The sequence below is a fragment of the Pelodiscus sinensis genome, chromosome 7, assembly GCF_052426305.1.
Source record: "Pelodiscus sinensis isolate ZL-2025 chromosome 7, ASM5242630v1, whole genome shotgun sequence".
Classification (NCBI taxonomy): domain Eukaryota; kingdom Metazoa; phylum Chordata; order Testudines; family Trionychidae; genus Pelodiscus; species Pelodiscus sinensis.
In genome coordinates this window covers 73,933,782-73,943,235 of record NC_143058.1, presented here as the reverse complement: position 1 = coordinate 73,943,235, position 9,454 = coordinate 73,933,782, and positions in this window count along the sequence as shown.

Here is a 9,454-nt window from a genome sequence, read left to right as displayed (position 1 = left end):
CCCCAAACTGTGCAGCCTCAGCAAACAGAGGCCTTTTGCATCAAATGGCAAAACAGAAACCACAAAGCTCTTTAGCTCTGGAGGCATCAATGGTTTTATAAACCAATTTGTTGTGCTTCTTTGCTTCAGCTACTAGGGTCCTTTTGTCCTTGCATAGTCTGATTTGAGAGCTAATGACTAAACGATGAAACGCATAATAATTTATACTTAAAGTTAATGCTTTCAGGGGATTGGCTGAAGCAACCTCTGAAGCAGCCTGACGCTGCTATCTGAATGTGTCTCCTTTGTTATTTCAGCCTGCTTTATTTTGCACAGACTTTGCTAAAGCAACAGGGAACTTTTCCAAGTATTCTATAATGAGTAAGCACAGCAAGCAGCCTTCTTCCACAGCCGGAGCCAGATCCTGCGGTAAAGAATTAGACAGCAATTGGACAGTGATTAGCATGCAAATACTGGGGACGTTCTCTGCACTGTGCAAATAAGGCAACACAGTATGCCAGCGGTGCACCAGCACCTAATAGTTTTTATACTTGTCATTTAATGCAACCACCTTTCTGGTGTCTGGAGGAAATGGGGTGTAAAAACGTGGAAATATATTGCAAAATATTTTACTTTTCTTTACATTTAAGTAGCATTTCCTCTCACCCCTGCTGTTTGATCTAGCTCCAGAGCCTTTAGCTATGCTATCCATACAAATCAGTTCATACATGGCGCCAGTATAGGCCAAACAGCGCAAGATCGACAAAGGAGGAAGGGGTCTCAGCCATATTAGTTTTTTATCAGGAAAAACAACAAGGAGTCCTGTGGCACCTTAGAGTCTAACCGATTTATTAGGGCATAAGCTTTCATGGGTAAAACCCACTTTATCAGGTGACTTGGAGTAGAGTTGAGAGGCAGGAGTATATATGAGGACAACAAAAGAAGAGGGTACTTATGTAAATAAGGCTAATCAAGTCAGGGTGGAAATGGCTCATTCACAGCAGTTGATGTGCAAATCAAAAGAGGGGAAATTGCCTTTGTAGTGTGTTAACCAGCTAAGATTCTTATTCAGTCCTAAGTTGATTGTACTGAACTTAGAAATGAACTCCAGTTCAACTATCTCCCTTTGTAATTGGGTTTTGAAATTCTGTTGTAGAAGGTTGTCTACTTTTAAATCAGGGGTGGGGAACCTCAGGCCCATGGCCCTGGATCCAGCCCCAGAGGCTCCGGGCTCTCCCTGTCCCTCAGGACTGGAGCAAAAAAATCTCCTTGCCTGGGCCTCCCAGGCTCTGGTGTGCGAAGGGAATGTGAGGAATGCCTTTCTACTTCTCAGTCAGGGGCCACATAGGTTGTTTTTTTGGTTTGGTTTTTGGTTTTTTGGTGGGTTTTTTTTTTTTGCTTCTCCCTTGTGTGCAGCCCCTATCTAATTTTCCTGTGGGTCAGCAGACCCTTACTCAAAAAAGGTTCCCCACCCCTATTTTAAATCTAAATGTCTGTTAGCGAGAGAGAAGTTTTCAAGCTTACACTGAGTTTTCCTTTGGGTTTAGAGTTCTTTGTAAGCTCCAAAGCTTGTCTCTGTCATTCACACAAACTGGTATATTGAAGCTATTCCCTCCCCCACTTTATGCCTCTACTCTCATGGGACCAACACAGCTATAACAACACTGCATAGAGTGCAAGATGTATTCTGACACTGCTCTTGTTCTTGGAGCTAAACCGAACGCTTCCATATTTAATTTACTAAATCACCTCTTGGGATATAAAAGCAACTGTGCAAAGTCAGGAATTCTGGCCCACAGAAGTGCTTATGCTAATCAGTGTTTTACGTGGCAAGCCAAAGACACAGAATGTGCATGGATACTCATCACCAATGGGATGGAGAATTTGGTCAAAATTAAGCTGAAGTCCATCCCAGCCAAAGTAGTGAGAGATTTGGGCAGACAGAGAACCATGGTGGAATATTAATGTCATTCACATAAATGTGCTTCCCATCCTGAGAGGCCTCCCTGTTAGTATCCCCCCTTTTATTTTAGGAAATGGAATGAAATTTTGAAAATATTTCCTGAGGCCCAGAGGGCAACCAAGGCTGGCTTTATTTAAACTGCAACTCTCAATCCCGTCTGTCGGTTGCCATTTCCCCGACTTGCAGCTCTATCACACAGTCATTGTTCTTCGCTTGGCCCTCCCAGGGCCCAGAACATCACCGAGGAGCAGGGCGCCATTTCAAATTTTCGTGTGGGGTAGGGAGAGACCTGTGCATGACTTGTTGGGGAGGGGGAGAGAGTGAGAGCATGGGGGACTGAGGAAAGAGGCTTCCGCTGTGTTATTAAGCATGCTCAGTACAAGCCAAGCACCAGATGGGGAAGGAGTGGGAAACAAACCCCATCTTCCATCCCCTACACACACATCATCTCTATCCAGGGGCTACCAAGACACTGGAAAACTCTACTTTTTTTTTTTTTTTTTGGACAAACAACTTAGCAGATAGCTGGCAGGAACACTGTATCTAATTCCTATATAAAAGAAAACCTATGTAAATATTAAACCCACTCAGCTCTAACACTAACATATTCTAACATCTTGTGGCAAAATTACAGTACTTAAAGGACATTGGTTAGCCTTCAAATTTTAATGTATAATTACTTTGTTACTAACTGCTACTGACCCGGTCAGGACTCTTGGGCTCTATCTCAGCTCTGGAGAGGGAGTGGGTTCTAGTGGGTTACAGCAGGGAGCAGATACTTTTCAGCTCTATATAAGAACATCAGACTGGCCATACTGGGGCAGACCAAAGGTTCTTCTAGCCCTGTAGCCTGTCTTCCAACAGTGGCCAATGCCAGGTACTTCAGAAGGAACAGAAGAGGCAGCATCACGATCCATCCCCTGTGGCTCATTCCCAGCTTCTGGCAAACAGAGGCGAGGGCCACCATCTCTGCCCATTCTGGCTAGCAGCCACTGATGGACCTATTCTCCTGGAACTTACGTTGTTCTTATTGGAACCCTGTTGCAGTTTCAGCCTTTCCACTATCTCCTGGCAGAGTTCCACGAGAGGACTGTGAATAATTTGTTTTAAATCTGCTGCCTATAAATTTCATTGGGTGAGCTTCTTGTTTTATGTTAGTGAAGGAGCAGCAAAGGGAAGCCACAAAAACAGTCCTGTCACCGTCCCCAGCAGTGTGTTCTGGCACCCCAGGCAGCCGCAGAGAAGTAAATCAGTGTGTGGCAGAAGGCATGACTGAGAAAGACCCAGCTGGTGGCTCCTACTATGTGCTGGGCTCAGCAGCTAGTCATGGTTGGACTGGGGAGGAAGAGCCTTTCCCTTTCCCTGCCTAGCTTCTGGGGATGAGATAGACCCAATCCTACATTTCTCCCTCAGGTGCAGGAAGTTTGGCAAACTCTCCACTCTCCTTCCTGCACCCTTCACTCCTCAGCTTCAGGGAGAGGGATCCATGGAAAGGGAGCTGTTCCCTCTTCTACCTAACCCCCATGTATCCAGACCCCCTCACACCCAGACACTCCACTGAGCCTCACCTCCCACTCAGAGCCTGAACCCCATGAACCCCACTCCTCCTGCACCTGGACTACCCCAATAAACCACCCACAATTGCATCCCCACCCCACTGTGCCCCAACCATCTTCACACTGGCCCCCCTGCAGAGTCCTATTATCAATGCACCCAGAACCCTCAACAAGCTTCTGTGCACCCATTCCCCCCCCCCCCACACGTAGAGCCCCCACTGAGCTGCCTGCACCCCAATTGCCCTGCACACATGCCTCTCAACCCACACCTGGATCCCTCCCTCTAAGCCCTTCTACATTTGAATCCTGCCTTGCTGAGCCCACCTGGCCAACCCTGGCATGGAAGGGCAGGACTTTGGGGTGTTTCTGGGGTCGGGCCAGTCCTCGCACTGTGTGGAGGGTTGGGACATGCTGGGTGCATCTTGACTGGCAAAATTTTGCACAAAAGCTTGCGCTTTTGAACAAAAACTTGCCGGCTGTCTACACTGGCCGCTTGAATTTGCGCAAGAGCACATGTACTTTGTAATGTACAAAATCAGTGCTGCTTGCTTAAATACTTTCACGCTCCCGCTTGGGAAAAAGTCCTCTTGTACAAGAATACTTGCACAAGAGGGCCCGTGTAGACAGGGAAGAACTGTTTTGTGCAAAAAAGCCTCGCTGGCTAAAATGGCGATCGGGGCTTTCTTGTGCAAAATCGCATCTATACTGGCCACGGATGCTTTTGTGCAAAAGCATCCGTGCCAATCTAGACACGCTTTTGGGGAAATACTTTTAACGGAAAAACGTTTCCGTTAAAAGTACTTCCGCTAAATCATGCCAGGCTAGACGCAGCCGCTGAGTCCCTGACTTGAGGGGGGAGTTGCGCAATGATCTCCCACCTCTGTGGAGTCAGTGGCCTGAGCTTCCCACTGCCATGCTGGAGCCTCCACATTTACTCGCTGTGACGGCCTTGCTCCCTTTCCTGCCCTGGAGGAAGGGGGATGGGAAGCTGCGAGTCTGTCACGACCTGACCTGCCCACGTCGTGCCCGTCCTGGGACGTCAGGTCTTCTATAAGCGAGGTTCTCTAGTCCCTCACCGTTGGGTACTCCTCATCTGGCACGTTCCCCCCCACGCGGAAGGGGGGGAAAAGGGGACCCGGGCCCGCCCTCACTCACGGGCCCCAGCCCAGTCTGGGTCCGGCTGACGGGGGGTGTGCCCCTAAACGCATCAGCCCACGGGATTCCTCACCGCCCTGCCCTGGGCCACTTCCTTTTCCCCCTTCCGTGGTCCTTACCCCAGTGGCGTCGGGTCTCAGCAGGGCAACGGCTTGGGGTATGTCAATGTCCTTCCTGGTGGGTCCAGTCTCTCCATCCAACTCTCTGCTCAGCTGAGCGGCGGCGTCCCTGCTGAGCCGCGGCTTGGGAACAGCCGGCGCATGGCCGGTATCTGCTCCGCGGCTTCTCTGCCAGGGCGCAGAGCCCCTGGCTCTCAGTGCGGGGTCTTGATGCCCCGTCACACTCGCCAAATAATATTTGCAGAATCTTAAAATATTGTGGCCAGAATGTTTACTTTTTTGGAGCAGAATGCCCTCCAGTGTATTATGCAGAGATGTTCCAGCTGGTGGCATTCAGCTTGGACCGCATATCACCACTTCAGATCCCACTGTTAGTGCCAGGGGGCCAGCTTGCTGCACAACAGGAAGCTCCCTTTGCTGCAGAAGGCTCTGATTCGAGCCCCAAAGCAGTGGGCAGATAGCACGAAAGCCTAGAAGTGCATGCTGCTGAGTCGGGCCCAGTTCAGAAAGGTACTCAAGTGTAGGCTTAACTTTTAAAACATGAGCCGCGCCCTGGAAGTCAAGGAGATCATTCAATCCTTATACACTTTGCCCAGACACAGCACGAGAGGGCTTCACATAGAAAAGCTTCCAAAAGAATTGCCCCAAAGCACACAGCACACTGCAAGGACCAGCCGAGTGAGTGCAGCTGTAACATGTTCCCGTCCATATTCCCACTTCATCCGCACGAAGGCGAGGTTCCCAGCACTGTCATAGAGACGAGGCTATTGTAGCAGATCTTGGACCACTCAAATGTTAGGAGCATTTTGTCTTTGGAAAGAGTGTTACACGCCTTCCAGGAGCCAGGTGAAATGCCAACAATTATCTCATGGAGACTAAACTTTGCTTTACTCTACAAGATTCATGAATTTGAAACAGGCACTTTAACTCAGAAGACACACAAAGATCGAGTTGCATCAGCTTCCCTCTCTGAGGAGTTCTGGTGTTAAGCAAGAACACTTTTATATCTTGTTTAAATTCCACAGTCCAGAAATTGTTTTTCAATACGTTACATAAGTTTCATTAGAAAGAAAACATAACAGTCATTAATCAACTTAAGCTTCACATGGCTCTCTTTAGTCTGTTTCCTTTTAAAGGAAAGTGTGAGGTGTGTTTACACCCCATATCAAAACCACCCACTAGAAGTCTAGCTCTAGCTTAGCATTACATTAAAGACTGGGTTTGAAAACTGTACCAAGTTGAGCTGCTTAGGCTGTGGGGGAAGGGTGCTACAGTGGTTCAGGGGTTAACAGGAGTTTTAGGAGACCCAGGGTCAATTTCATGTTCTGTCACAGATTTCCTATATGACCTGGGACAAGTCATTTAATTTCTCTGTCCCTAAGTTCCTCATCTGTAAAATGGGGACAGTAGGACTTCCCTTCTTAAGAATGTTGAGGACAAATTACATTAGCAGATGATGAGGTGCTCAGATACATTTGAACCTTTTTAATCTGGCAACCTTGGGAAATAGGCTATGCTGGATTATAGAATTTTTTTCAGACCACGAGTGTTCCCCTGAGCTGTTTGATTGCCAGATGGGTACCACTTGTTAGCAGGATACCTCAGAATCCTCCCTGCAGTTCAGATGGAAATTTATCACCATATTTAGTACACATGCTCTCCTGGCCCCTGGCATTGCAACATCTGCATTAACTGTGAATCTTACCCTAACCTGGGAAATACAAGGAGTCTGTGGGAAAGAGAACTGCAACCACCACATGTAATGAACGTAGTAGAACTATTTTGGTATGTTTGTTCAATTCACCCAAGCAGGTCACCGGATTAAAGGTGTTAATTTCACAGCGAAGCAGAGTTTCATTATAAAATAATCTCATTTTTAGTTCTGCATGTTCCCATCTTGAGAATCAGAGCAATTTTCACTGTACTACTTAAAAGGGAGCATCGGGGGAGTTCTTGGAAATCGACTAATTATGTTTAGCCTCTCTGGTACACTCCGCATCCCCAGTCAAGGTGACAGCTGCCAGAGCAAGGTGAAAAGTTTGAGTCCTCTGTGTGGTGCATACATACACATGCATCTTACATATATATTCTTCCCACCAGATCAGCGCATTGGAGCCACCTGTGCTATTAAGCAATCCTCTAACTGGCTGAAAATCCAAGAAACCTTGCCATGAGAGAGTCTAAGGAGCACAGCAGATGAACCTTTGATCGCACAAGATCCAGGGGATGTGGCAGGTGCAGCAGCCATAGCACCCCAGTATTGGGGCCAGAGCTGGGGATGTGGCAGCACGGCATCCAGGGAGGGGAGGTAGCTGGAGCTGGCAGTGGGAAGGCCAGTGGTAGGGGACCTCTCCTGGTCTAGCCAATTCCCTTGTTTGGGGCTGATCAGGTTCCAAGGGTGCTGGACCAGAGGTCCAACCTGTATCGGGGCGAGGGAATAACACATCATCACAAGCAGAAGTGGACTTACCTCTGCCTCTCTTGCCTCACTGCACCCCGGCTGTCTCTCCTGGGGAATCAGCTGTATTGCAAGTTCGGGGCTCCAGCCTCTGGTCAGTCCACACCCACAGTCACTAAGTCCACGGACTCGGGCCTATGGTCAGGCTGAGCAAACAGTTAATTATGCCGAGCCTTCACTGTGGACTGGCCACAACAATCCAGCGGATCAGTTATATGATTGGGCCAAGCCAACATTTGCTAGGTCCAGGCCCCGCTCAGGGCAAGGTCACAAACCAAGGGTATGTCTACACTACAGCGCTAATTCGAACTAATGGATCCAGACTAAAAAACTAGTTCGAATTAGCGTTTTGCTAATTCGAACTAGCATGTCCACACAGAGTGGACCCTGAACCGGGGTTAAGGATGGCTGGAAGCAGTGCCGGCAGGGCATCAGATGAGGACTTAGAGCGTGGAGCTGCTGTCTCAGGCTAGCCGTGGGCTGTGCTTAAATGGACCCGACCCCCACCCCGGACAGACAGTTCTCAGGGGTGCCCTGCTTGCAAAGCAGTCCTGGCTTGGATTGCCCGGACTACCCACACTGGGCACATCACAGCACTCGGCCATCAGACCGGCTGCACTTGCCGCAGGCTGCCATCTGGGGAGAGGGGGCAATTGGGGGGCTGCAGGAGAGCTTCCACCCCCAGAAGCCCGCAGAGCCAGCCCAGTCCTCCCCATCAGGGGCGCGTACCCCATTCCTCCCTCACCTCCTTCCACTTACCCTTCCCTAGCCCCCCTTCCTGATGTACAAAATAAAGGACAATTGTGTTCAAAAATAGAATCTCTCTTTATTGAACAAAACTGGGGGAGACTGGGAAAAGGAGGTGGCAGAGGGGAAGAGAGAGGGTGGGAGAGGGGAGGGCAACTACAATGATGAGGGGTTTGGAACAGGTCCCATATGAAGAGAGGCTAAACAGACTGGGACTTTTCAGCTTAGAAAAGAGGAGATGGAGGAGGGATATGATAGAGGTCTATAAAAGCATGAGTGGGGTGGAGAGGGTGCATCAAGAAAAGTTCTTCATTAGTTCCCATAATAGAAGGACTAGAGGACACCAAAGGAAAGGAATGGGTAGCAGGCTTCAAACTAGTAACAGAAAGTTGTTCTTCACAAAGCAAAGAGTCAACCTGTGGAACTCCTTGCTGCAGGAGGCTGTGAAGGCTAGAACTAGAACAGAGTTTAAAGAGAAGTGAGATAAAGTGATGGAGGTTGGGTCCATGGAGCGGTATTAGCCAGGGGGTAGGAGTGGTGTCCCTGCCCAAAGTTTGTGGAAGGCTGGAGAGGGATGGCACGAGACAAATGGCTTGGTCACTGTCTTCGGTCCATCCCCTCCAGGGTCGTTAGGGTTGGCCGCTGTCGGCAGACAGGCTACTGGGCTAGATGGACCTTTGGTCTGACCCAGGACGGCCATTGTAAGCTCAGGGCTCAGGGTCGGGAGTCTCAGTGGACCACCTTGATTTTCATGCAAACCTGCTCCTGGGTGGCCAGGCTGGCAGCTCTCCTGCCCGAGACGGCCACTTTCCTGTGCCTAGTGCGGAGGTCGTGGACAAGGTTAGTTCGAATTAACTTTGTAGTGTAGACACACCCCAACAGAGTTCAGGGGTTAACAGTTGTCCAGCCCAGGCCCTGGTTCAGGGTTGGTTGGCAAACAGAGTTCAGGGATTACCAGACAGTAGGCCCAGGCTCTGGTTCACAGCAGGGCTGCAAACACACGAACAGAGAGGTCTCTCAGCATGGGCAGAGAGCCGTCAAACACAGGCAGTTGGCCTACAGCTACGGAGGGAGGGACTGCCACCCCCGGATTGGATGGCAAGGGGGACACAGGCCCACCCTCTCCACTGCATCCCATCCCAGGGCCCTAGCAGCAGCAGCAGCTCAGTCTTCTCCTGGGTCAGCGGGGATCCTGACTGCAACAGGCTCACAGGCTCTGGTTCGGCCAGACTAAGGTTGGCTGTTCTTCGCCTACTTCAACGCTCCCGCTCTGGGCATACCTAGCTCCAATGCAAGTCCTCTGGTCGTTGGGGGGCTAGAACCTCTGGCAGGGCGGGCTGCTCCTCCGGATCATAGTCTATCGGTGGGCCCAGTGAACTGGGCCAGTCCCCAGCCTCTTTAGGTCCACCTCCACCTTCCAGCTTGGGAGTGTGGGTCAGGCATCTGGCTCCTCAGGCAACTGGGGACTGACTCACCT